The sequence below is a fragment of the Neodiprion lecontei genome, chromosome 5, assembly GCF_021901455.1.
Source record: "Neodiprion lecontei isolate iyNeoLeco1 chromosome 5, iyNeoLeco1.1, whole genome shotgun sequence".
Taxonomy (NCBI): Eukaryota; Metazoa; Arthropoda; class Insecta; order Hymenoptera; family Diprionidae; genus Neodiprion; species Neodiprion lecontei.
In genome coordinates this window covers 3,487,387-3,500,917 of record NC_060264.1, presented here as the reverse complement: position 1 = coordinate 3,500,917, position 13,531 = coordinate 3,487,387, and positions in this window count along the sequence as shown.

Here is a 13,531-nt window from a genome sequence, read left to right as displayed (position 1 = left end):
AGGACTGAGCGGTAACCGGAACTAAAAATTTCTCTCAGTGTACCATAAACCAAACATGCAGGTATTCGAGAAGAGACAAAATATCACCGCAACGTTCCATTCCGAGTCACCTGCGTTGGCACACGGTACATTTTCTCTCTCAGCTTCTTCTACCCCTAGCTATTCTTGAATTTAAATTTCACAAATTAAGTAGCTCATTACACCTTCCCCGGAATCTGACGTCCAATCTCCCGACCTTTGGTAGCGCCGTGTGTGCGAGACCCTCGAGGATCGCGGAGAACATCAGGAACGGACCGCGCGGTCAGTCGAGGTTCTCGGAAAGCGTGGGTGCCTCTCTCTCACTCTCTCTCTCTCTCTCTCGCTCTCTTCCTTCCTCCCGACCTTCTTCGTCTATATTTTCATACGAAGGCGAGGGTATACGACGTACGCCTGTGCGTCTGCGTCTCCTTGGGGAACGGCCAGATCTTGAAGGCAACAAATCATAACGATACGGGACGACGCTGATGCGGAGAGTCTCCGCACCGCCCCAGATGCGGGGGAGAGATTTTGTCCGGCGGAAAGCGGACCAAAGCCCGGAGAAAAACTCACCCGACAAATTGTCTCCCCGTTGTAGGTGTATGCCTACGTGTGTATGCCTCGACAACGTTTTATGGCACTCCTGTCTTTAACCCCGGCAGGTCTGCCTTATGCCAACTTGTTTGCCTGCGTATAATCGTCCTTTGCCACACCACGTCACGGCTACGTGGCAGCAGCCACTCTCTCTCTCTCTCTCTCTGTCTCTTTCTTTCCAGGATCACAGATCGGAGATTCCCTTGTATAGACAAGGATTCAAATTTTACTCCGCAACAGTGTGAAGAATAGAAATGAGCCGGGAGAAAGATTACGTACCTTAAACCCTCGCGATCAAGATCAGGTTGGTCTGCAGTGACTTTGGGTACCTCTATTTTCCAAATCTTTATCCAATCCACCAACCAAAACGATGCTGAAGATAGCAGCCAACATTAGGAGCAAAACGTTGTAATGGTCGTTCGAATTAGGTAGTGAAATCCGAAAATCAAAATTTTGTGAAATGCTTTGAACCCCCGATATATACATTCATAGAATCATCAGGATAGGACTGAACTGTATTTTTTCAGTTCGAAAAAGTTTAACGCGTTGTTTGGCTGCTAGTTTCAGTTTCATACCAACCACCGTATCAAATCCAATCTCCGTATACGAGAAACGAAACTAAACCAAAATTGGTAAGTGGAACAATAATCGACCAGGTACAACAGCGACAGTCCTTGGAATCGATCAGGGTGGCCACTAAATCTCCGTCACGAAATTCCCTGACATTTCCTTGACTATTCTATAATTACCGAATAATTCCATGACATTTCGAGGTTTTCCAGAATTCCCTGACCAGTAGCCACCCTGGCGACGAAGGGCATGATCAGTGATTCCAAGGACCACAACACGGTCTGAAAATCAGGTAAGCTTCCGGATCATGCGGAGCGACGTTTAACCTGAAAACGCATTGTGCACATCGGCAGCATCCTCGAACGTCACTGGGCTGCGGGATGCACGGTTATGATTTACTTTTCATGGAGGAACGAGGGCCGACGAAAGCGGAGGATGCGAGGATAGGTACGAAGTGAACAGGAGGGCCTCGTGACACAGGGGCCTCTGACGAGGACGCTCGGTGTCAAGTTACGAACTAGTAGGCCCGCGCTGCACACCCAGACATAAAGAAGACCCCCGAATCGGTGAGTTTTTGTGCCGAATACACACGTGCGTTTAGGGCACATAACCCATCAGACCTCCCTGCAGCCTTCCGAATGAAACGCGGTGCATCTACGCGTCTCTACAGGGGGAAAGAGGTATAAGGTACTATATACGGTACCTTATAACATCCTCACGACCTCACTGCTTCGCAGGACACGCTGCCAAGCTGTCCTGCGGATCGTTCGTGGCGGGTTATGACTATGTTACACAACGCACATGCAAGGAGGTAGATTTCTAGTTACGGTTAGTGTAATTCACCGCTTCACTGCCTTCGTTTTTCGCCATACAATTCGGTGAATACACTTCTGTGTTAAAACTGGAGGCCTGAAAATCCAGTACCTGTTACCATCTTCTTCTTGGATACGGTGACTCGTACTACTGATTTCATAGATACTGCTGCGACAATAACGATATGTTGAAGCCTTGTTTACACGACAACATGTGACAGACTAGACAAACTTTTGGCTAAAATCAGCAAAAAGCCAGAATCGACAACTATAATCACACATAAATACGATTACTTGAATCATATTTTTTAACAAGTCTGGCTATACAAGTATACATTCAACGATCTATACCAAATTATTTCGTTTATAATCGTAACGAGACTAATTTTAACGAAATTTCTCTCAATGTGTTGCTTTCTTTGTCATCAGATTTATTCGACATTTTCTACAGTCCCATTTTTGATATGGTTCACAAGATTCACGTCCAGAAAGGTATCGTACTAGCTATAAAATGTTTGCTGCGAAGTTGCGAATTATGCATATTTTACTCAACGATTATCTCGAGGTGCAGCGAAGAGCTGCAGGCCATGGTGTGTATGTAATATATGTATGATAATATGTGCATGGCGACGGCGAAGCCCAGTGCGGCGGACATGTCCTACAGGTGTCACCTTACACTCTCCTCCTACTCCTCCACCTCCTCATCTCTCTTTCTCTAACTCTCTACGTAACGTGTATATTCATAATATACATATGTAAAATATATATATATATATATATATATATAAATAATACACCTTGTACCTACAATTTTCTACTCGTGTACGGATATATTATTATACCTAAGTTACAAGTGACAAGTACATTACATCGCAGGTGCATAATCCAATTTTTTTAGTCCGTCTACTCGTTGGAAGATAATTTAGTTAAATTTTTTCCCGAAAAGTTCAACCGATGGATAAATAAGTTTTCAATCGGCAAATGAAACGTTCCTTCGATCGCAATTCGGTGAATAATAATTTTACAGACATGATAGGGGTGATTGTGTTATCGGTTATAATGAGAAGAGGAAAGAATATGGAGATGTAACTACAGGAGAGAACTGTAAGGCGGTCAGATATAAGCGACAACTTTCGTACATTGTACAGACTTCGAACCCCTTGAAGGAACTTATAAAGGGCGCAAAAAGCACAATGTGTAGTAGACGGTACAATAACGAGTGCAGATTATCAAGATTGTCCTCCTTTCCTTCCTTCCTTCCTAGTTTTCTTTCTTCCTCGTTTTTCTATAAATACGCGAGCCTTTCTCAATTCCCTTACATTTCCTGCGCTCCCTCCCTTTTCTTTCTTTCCTTCTTTTTTTTTTTTTTTTTTTTTCTTTATTCGAGTTATTGTTCGATCGCGCAGGCAAACAATACAATACCTCCGAAAGCTCACAGACAGCAGCACGCCTATTTCCATCCATCTACCCGCGTATAAACTGACATGCCTGTACCGTGAACCACGTATCTTCACGTGGGCATTCACCATATTGTTCCGATTCATCCCCAACGCGAGGGTTCGCTCGCTTTGGCACGATGCAGACCAGACATATGCTCAAAATCCCCAATCGAGTGACACGAGCCCTTCGAGTGGCCCGAGCTCATTGGTCGAGCATCCGCCAACCGGCGGAGGGACGACGAATGGTTCGTCACACGGACGGGGGTAGAGGGGTGCGCACGCGAGAAGAGGGATCAGGGGATGGATTCACGACAATGAGGGAATGTTTGTTACGTTAGGTACGTCGGACATGCGGTGCTCCAGTTGTACTGACGAAAATCAAAAATCTGAGGGGTTTAAAACATACTGTTCACAATCAGGGATGAATTTGAACAGCGTGGGATTAAGGGTTTCAACCTTCCCGCATGTAAAATCACACGTAACGTTTCAGATGGAGCAGTAAATCGCTGGTTTACAAGTATCAAGTCGAGGAATGTAAAATGCGGTGGAATGAATTAAGGATTAACAAAGGAACATAAAGGTACGGTTAGTCCAGAAAAGTGTTGAAACAAAGGCCGTTGTCAAACTATGTATGGTTTAGATATATCAGCGATGAGCTCAACATGTTTTACTGTCTAACTTGATCAGCTTCAGAGTTGGACTCTTTGAACCTCTGTCACGTTTTTCCGTCGGTATGTTTTCGCTCTGACTATACGTCTCGTGCATCCTTAACTTTAAGTTCGTTGTCGAAGCAACGACACTGGATAAAGCTGAAGAACAGAAATGTAACTGCAAGAATAAGATCTAAGCCTTTTTAGAGTGTAACTTTAATTTCACCTCTTCTTCTTCTTCTTCTTCTTCTACTTCCCATACTGTGGGTCATGTAAATGTGGTGATTTGGGATGATACTTGGATTGTGCGTATAATAAACACGGTGTATACATATGGTTACTACATTAAGTCAGGTGTGAGAAGGTATTTCAGGCCATTTATACACATAGGCATGCCAGTTATAACAACCCACTTCACGCGTGGAGGGGTGTATAATACGACTCGTGGCTGCTGTTCGACGACCTACCCCATGGCAGTGGTGTGGCAGAGAATCGTGTTTCAATACGGAAACCGAAAACTATGTTATTACGTTGACAGCTATACGCGCGTAGATATCCTCGGTCGTTTTTATACACAACAACTGCGTGTGTCCGCGTCCATGAATGAATGCATGTATACATATATACCTTAGGTGTTGGAACACCGCGTACGTGTAAGAATTTTATTTATACTGGCGCCATATCATCACAAGATGTGCGACTCTTCTCTCTTAAACGAAGCGTGAAAATTATACCCCTCATTCACGACGAGATTTAGTTCCCGGTGTGTTTGGCTCGACACACGGAGACCATAACTTGGCATTCAAATGTCCAGATGAACGGGATTAAAAGTATCGCTTCACAATTTCTGCTCAGACTACGAAAATCGATTAAAAAAAATTTCGTTACGAATTGAAGGTTAGAGTTCTTGCCATCGGTCTGCTTATTCGTACATTGTTCCATAATTATTACTGATCAACAGTAAAAGTGGCGAAAATTCAAATCCTTGAAGTGGGCAAGGTTCCGGCACTTTCCTACCGCTATTATCGAATTCTTATATCCAAAGTCCCCTAAACATTGAAAACGTAATGTATGTAAGTAATATCTACGAGTTTTGAAGCATGGAATTGATCCAACGTAAGGAAAAAAAAATATATCGAGATTCTAGGGAAACGAAGAAGGCGGGTGTAATGCAGTTGCGTAACCCGTGAGCACGCGGACGTATACGTCCAACAATTTGCATTATTAACGGCATCGTGGCAACGTACGAAGTGTTTTATACTGGGCCTAGATGATCTCGACGATGACGAGGTTCACACAGCGAGATATTCTCACGGTATACGTCAATTGGAGTCAACTCATCTAAATACTAATTTTCAATGCTATTGCTGTTGTCAATTTGCCACGGCAAAGCACATGGCGCATACATGTCACAGCGTCGAAACGTTTCTTATGCAATCAGACCTTCGTTTCCATTCTGTAAACAGTTGATACCTGGTCAGTAAGAATGTTTAAATCCACTTTTGAAATGATTGTACAAGTTAACGTTAAGATCCTTGGAAGGTCAAAGATGTTCGGATTACGTTGAGAATAGTGTCAAACCGCAAATAACGTTGGTTTCTCTGAACGAGGAGCAGTTAATGAGAACTCTGTACAGTCTACAGGTTCCAGTACAATCGAAAAAGAGACACATTGTAACAAGTTGCAAGCATCCAACGATTCGTCCCGCCTGCAATTTTGAAATTTGACAACCTTTCACACGTCCATGAAAAGGAGGTGAATTCAGAAGATCAATTGAAGGGGTATGAAGCGAATCGAGGAATAATCGAAGAGTGACGATTATCAATGGGCTGGTGCATTTCGTAATATGGGTTAATACGAGGAAGTAGCAAATTGCGGTAAGCAAATTAACGCGCGAGTTGTTGTCGTTAACGGTTACGGTATAGTAGTAGCTGCATTATAGTGGTATTTCTGTCACGTCTGGGACGTATAGTACCGACTGACTACCAAGGAAGAGACGAACTGCGTCGTCGAGGTCGGCTGGGGGATGCGACGAATTAAAGTACCTACTGCTTTCTGCGTCCGTCCGTTCGTTCGTCGGCTGGCCGATGGCTATGGTGATGACGATGGTGGCCCTGGCTGTCACTCGTCAACGTAATTAATGATAATTGACTGTGGCGCGAAGCTTCGCACGTTTTATCGCGCGCTTGCGCTCTGTGTACGTTTATAAACGTGTTTAAATCAACACGCATTCGTTCGGGCCACGATCATATTCAGGCACTACATCCAGTCTTCCACAAATAATAAACAATATCTATAAACACTTCAACAGGATGTTCCCTTTTAAACAAACGGCTGCAGGTGCGGAACGTCTCTCGGAAACGAAACGACACAACAATTTAAAAATAACAAAAAAAAAAAAAAAACAAGTTTCATACACTCCGCGACGATTCCAGTGCGAGAAACAAGATGGAACAGGTTCAGTTTGAACCTGATTAGAAATTGAATTCCTCAATTTAATGACCATATTATGACGACAAGATGACGATGGTTCGTGGAAGAATGGACACATTTTTTTAAACTGTTTTTTTCTGAAAATGAGAATAACGGAACAAAACGAGAGCAACGCGACGTGGAAAATCCTCTCCCGTAATATATTCCGCAGTCATACATTTAATAACGGATAGAGACGTTTTAAATAGCAATTTACGTAGTCTGGTCATTGTCCAGATCTAGCTGGTAGTCCGGTGTTTAGTTCTGATATGAAATAGGCAGTGTACAAGCACAGTGTGAAATCCAGAGATGTGTGTAATGCGTGTGCGGGCAATTTCAATTTTTTATTTCTTTTTCTTTTCTGTCTGCAAACGTCTGAGAGAATAATAGCTTCTTCCTAGCTAGGGCTGTTATATCATAGCGACGTGGAAGACGACGACGACGAATTGGGACAAATTCTGTACAAATTAGAATAATTAGTTACGTCTGGTCTTGATCTTTCTACTCTATACGTACATGCGAAGTCTCGAGTCGCGTCACTTCGGTTATGATTAGCTCTCTACACCGTGGAAAATGGGACAACGAAACTCCCACCGAACCAAACCAGCCAGACATATTTACTTGTTACATAAATTTGGCGTCGTTTGCCCTCGATCTTCATAACTTCCCTACATACTGTGTTATTGTCTTAATTCCGATGGAACGGCTGCTTGCGCTAATCTTCGATGTATGAACCGAACCCATGTTTCGAGATTTGACAAATCATTACCGACCACTTTCAAATGTCCCGCATCTGGACACACAACTGATCAATTTTTCATACGATAAAATCTTGAGAATGAATCGACAGATTTGCGCCATTTCAATCCTGATTAATTCGATATTTTCCAACTCAGAGCCGATCAGATTCTGACCAGCAAAATCGAGCGAACTATTTGTTACAACGAACGTTGCTGTTGTCGGACGTACCAATTCGGTTGAAAATTGGTCCATTGCTTTGGCTTCATTCAACTCCGACCCGGTATGAGAATTTTGCACAAAATCGAGGAAAACCACCACGGAGTCTTTTGCGAAACCCAAGATCTTAAAGAGTCAAAGTCATCTTATTCGTGTCTTTTCAGCCTTCCAGGTTTTGCGCGTAACGGCATATATATATTATCCCATAAATGAAAGAGAGGTGGGAGGGGAGACTAAAATTTGTTGTAATAACACGGATCACGAGCCCAGGAGGCGGAATGGTAACAGGTAATCAATAGAGACGGAGGTCGAGGCCTGGCAGCGGCGGCAGTTAACCTGAGGTGGGTTATTCCTGACCCAAGCTAAGGACTTGGTAAGAAGACTTTCTAGTAGCGCATGTGCTGCGGGTTAATACGGCTCGATCAGCGATCGCCGAACGTTTATAAATAATAACAATATCAGGTGAGGAGGTCGGGACGAGGGGCAGAGGCAGGGGACGGACCCTACGGCGAAACACCCATAAAGGTAGAATTTTTAATTTCATTACCTACAAACAACAACGGATCAACCGATCATTCGGCAATATCGACGATAATAATCGATCTCCTTTTCCTATCGACCATCTGGCCCATCCTTATACATAAATACATGCCTACGTGTATTCACGTGTGTATAGATCTATGTAGAAGGACTGGATCTTCGGTGGGTATGTATTATACGTATATAAAACTTCTCTTCGAACTCTGTACAGTACGTTAAAGTATACGAGGATAATAATAATAACAATAATAATGATAGTAATAATGATAATAATAGTATGTCCACGACTCCAAACTTGCGTACACAATAGATAATGATTTTTCGTGTACTTAATACAGAGAAATATATATATATATATATATATACTTATAAAATAGCAAATCGTTCAAACTTCATTACATTTCTCGATTTTCCAGACGAAAATGGACATTTTCCGAGGACTCGTTTTGACCAAACTTTACTAACAAACTCACTTTTTTTATGCAAATTAATTGAAAAGTAGACATCAGATGTCTCCGTCGTAACTTAAAGTAGTCAAATTTTTCTTAAACTCGCAGTTTTGAATTCACCCTACAAACTGCGTGCTCACAATTACCGCAGTTGAATGAATTTCCAATAAATAAATCACGACAATTAATGAGAGTAAATTTTCTTGTCGTGTAACAACTATAACATATACAACACGTTGTAAGTGTAACTAAAAATTATTCGTTCGACGCATAAACCGCGATCATCATTTGTGTACACGTGTATAGGTATAATTGTTATATGAAAAATCGACGACACGTAGACAGCCTGATGTGTGATTAATTATACGAGAGCGAGGGGGCGAGATGGAGGGAAAAGAGAGACGGGAAAGCGACGATGCGTAATATTCGTGTAACGGAGGGTGTTTAACCCCGAGGATGTTGTTTGGGGGTCAGCCCTCGACCCGCGGTACCATCGGCAACATTACGTGGCGCAAACTCGCGGCTATCGGAGCGTTAAACGTCCGTGAAATTAGTGTTTTGATCGGTGCAAGCAGCGGGACGATCCCTGAACGAATTAAAAGCGCCTCGCGCCTAGTTGGTTGCAGCGCGTGTTCAACGCAACGGGCAAATCGAAACAACCCGTTAAAGAGTCGAAATTACGTACACGATTATCCTTGCAAAATACGAATCCAGGCCTGAAGCGAACCTCGATACGCCTTTGGAAGTTTGCTAAACGCGCAATTACGAGTCCAATGTTTAAGGTCACGGTAAATGGGATGAATTAAACGAATAAATTCATATCCTAGGATATAAAATCGCGTCACTACTGTAGTGCGAAATTAAATGATCGACGATTTTTTACAGCACTTCGAACCATTTTCAAAAATACTATCCGATCGTACATTGTCTCGTACATCGACAGAATTTTACAGAAAAAAGAAAATCATCGCGATCAATTGTTGAAAAGTTTTAAAGCTTGGAAAACGAGGATCAGCTTTAAATCGCATTTTCTCAACGGATGTGTGATTAAAAATAGCAAAAATAAAATTGTATCAATTATACACAGCAGTTAATCCCGCTCAAGGTTTAATATACTTAATAACGACAACAACGATGATAGTTCATGTATACAACGTTAGACGCAACAGTCTTACGTAACACAAAGAGATGCGCATCAAGGTGCATTCAACAAAAGAGCAGCAGAAAGAAGAATCGTTGAAAAAGAGCAACAAGGCGAACAGCAGCAGCAGCAGCACAGAAGCAAGTTGAATCACTCTGCCAAATTAACCAAAGATTTATGGTTACTGCTCGCCAATATTCTATTAACATCAAATTATCTTCCCGTCAAATTGGTTGCTTCTCCTCGTCTCCCCATTCCTTCGACTTTTCTTTCCTTTCCTTTCCCATCCCTCGATCATTCTCAAAGAACGGGGAGCGCGTAGCGAAAGATTGAAACTGCAAACCGCACTAATTGCAAGAGAGAATATATCGCTTTGTTTCAAATTACGATACCAAAAAATTGTGGTAAATGGCAGAGTTTCAATAATTACATTAATAAACGTTCGAATATTGTCGTACGTATCAAAAACCGCCACAAGAGAAAAAAAAAAAAAAAGAAAAAAAACAACCGGTACAAGTAACTATTTATTGACGGTGATTGATTATACTTGCGTCGCTGTCAAATTTTCTGATAAAAATTGAAACGTTTATCTGTTTGATTGGTTCAAGAGATCGTTTTGCTTTCGTTTGTTCTTTTTTTTTTCAGTCAATTTACACGGTAATATAAAAAAAGTGATTGTATCGACAAAGAATAAATAAACGACGTTAAATTTCTTTCGCAAATATTTTTACGGAATACCGTATAAAAATCTGTGTTATATAGTAAAAATTTTACATGTGGATAAGTTTGCATTTTGCATTTATTATTATTATATGTGTGTATATATATATATATATATATAGATAATCGCAGTAGTAGCAGCAGCAGCAGCAGCAGCTTCATTTTTGTTACACGGCGGTCTTCTTCGGTCACGCGTTAAGAAGAAGAAGGAAGCTCAACCGATGTCGAAGATAAGGTACGATGTCCCCCTTGCTCCCCCCCCCCCCCCCTCTTTGCCGCCCTTCAGGACCCAATTCTCCTCCTCTCATCGCGAGAGGAGCTGCTACCTTGACCGTAGTATATTTTTGGGACCCTAACATAAGGCCCACGTAATCCACGGGGACGTCGACCACGTCGCGACGAATCTGTTCCGGGGGCTCAATGAGCCAGAAGACGCCCGTATATACCTATGTAATATTATGTACACGCACATATAACATCATGGATATATATATATATTCATATATGTATATGGGTATTGTGTGAGTCCGTGTGTTCGTAACCTTGCTTCTTTTCTTCCAACAAGTCCACCGTCGCGGTGCGCACGCAACGTAAAAACAGGGAATAAACGTACACATGTACGTAAAATGTATGAATGTAATATACGACGTGTGTATAATGTACAGGCAAGTGAATATAACGAGCTTTGAAAGCTGCGTCTTGTTCCAGTTTTGCGGACCGTCGTCGTATGCCTGTATATAATTTAATAACGCCGAAATTTGTTGTACGGATGGATCTAAGGTCGATATGTGAAGTTGTGAATTCCCCCAACCAGTCCGCAGACTCTGCGAAATTTACCGGCGAACGAATCTCTCGCGTTATAACGATCTAAACCTTTCAAATCGCATTAATAACCCAAATCAAGTTTCAATACGTATATACGTGTACACGTGTTTGTATTCGTGTATCCTTGTGAACATTTGACAGAAAAACAAAAAAAAAAAAAAAAGTAGTAGAAAAGAAAAGACAAACGCCAATTTATGCAGTGAAACAGGATGTGGACGGTATTCGATACGTCGTATGGATGCAGCTGATCGATTCACCGTCGCAAAGCGGAAGTCACATTCTGACAACCTTACAACGATTAGGATTATCCAGATTAAGGGGACTGGTCTGCACTTTGGTTCTGTCGGTACGTTTGGGATTATGGTTACATATCAGATTCGAAGTATCATTTAAGAAGCACCACCCATATATTCGATATTTTATCGTTCGGTATAATTATGAGAAATTGGATCAACGGTAAGATTTCTTTCAATCTTACTCCTTCGGTACATCGATTAAAGACTGACGAATTTCTTCCTCAGATTCATCGAAATGGTATCATCCCGATTTCCCCATCGCAAATCGATATCTTGTTAATCATGATTGCGTGATAATTCGAAGGGTCGATATTCGCCCGCGGTTGATTCGAGTCGAGACTCGGTGTGGCCGCAACCGGATCATCGAGTAGGTACGTGGAGAAGGACGAAGGGGAAAGGAGGAAAAGGGGGAGGCTCGTGTTTCCGCCTGGTCGAGCAACAATGCCCGCAGACAAATGAGCATCCCGCCTCCATTGTTCGTTACATCGGCACCACCGGGCACCATCACCACGCGGGTTGGTTTGGATATTCGAACAAGAAGAAGAAGAAGAAGAAGAAGAAGTGGAAGTGGAAGAAGAGAAGAAGTAAGGAGGAGAGGACGAGTCGCGACGCAGGTACCGGAGAAGCGAGAAGCAGAGTAGATGAGATGAGATGAGATGAGGTGAGATGAGATGAGATGACGTCAGAGAGGAAGGGGGGGGGGGGGGGGATCGACACGTCCAGTGGCCCGCGAACGAAGAGCCGCACACCCGGTCGACGAATGGGACCCGACTGGGGGGTCTTCGATCAGACTGACGATGCGGGCCAGCACCGATTAAACATCGGATGAGAAGAAGACGCGACTGTTTCGTCAGTATCGAGTCACCGATTAGTTATTCCAGACATTTTTTCATTCAATTTTTTCTAAAAGCACAATACGGACGAATGGTGGTTCGTTGGTTATAAAGAGGAACCGAAGCTGTTGAGCTGTCGATATGCTTATGGACATATATATATATATATACTGCGGAGGGATAAAATTTGATTCAGTCATATGTCGCGATCTGAAACGCGATGTTTTCTAATGTTTTTTTCTGGTTACAGAGGGAGAGAGAATTAATGGCTGCGGGTGAAAATTTAGAAAGACCAAGACATGGAATAAGGTGACAATATCGAATATTTAAAGAAGCGAAAATTCAATTTGGTAAAGTAGAAAATGTTGAATATATCGAAGTACGGGGAAGTAAAAAAATAGAAAGGTCAGAATATATATATATATATATATATATATAATACCAAAATGTAGAAACGTCAGAATTCGTGTCGATAATATATAATTGAATAAGATTCTAGATTATATGTTGTTCTATAATGTTTTGTATTTCCGTATTTCGACTTCCCGCACTGAAACCTTCTGAATTTCGATAATTTTGATTTAAATTTTCACGTCTTTGAAAATTCTACATCTTGGATACTTCCATCGTTCGGTCATTCTTTTATTTTTCACCTCCACCCGATTTAATATCCCGAATTCTTATAGTGCATTGCAGGCAGTGTGCACAATGTAAGGAATAAAATAAAGGGCACTACAGGTTGTGAAGAAACGAGAAAATAAAAATAAGGACGCGGTTCATGCGCCGCCGCTGGAGGTAAGAAAGATATTGCGAGGATCGTGGAATTAAGAGGAGCAGAAAAGTGAGTGGAGGGGAGGCGGGGATATAGTCGTAGGCCTAAGGTGGATCGAATTTCTCTTATCCAGAAGGCGGCTGAGCCGTAAGCCCACCAAAGAGCAAGGTGTGCTCTGGCGGTGCTTGCACCGCAGGGATAGACTAGGCTCCTCGCTCGCGTCGACGCATGAATGGGGCCTCCTTCGCGAGGACGCGACGCGAACGAACGGACCCAGACATCTGGTCCCGGGTCTCTCCTTGCGCATAACGCGTTCTACCACAAGGCGGGTATAACGCGACCCTCGCACAGTCTTCTTGTATTAAAAGCTAAAAAACACTCCGCATCCCCTTCTCCTGGTCTTAATTACTCCTGCGGCAGGTCGAGGATTACGCGTATACGTATAG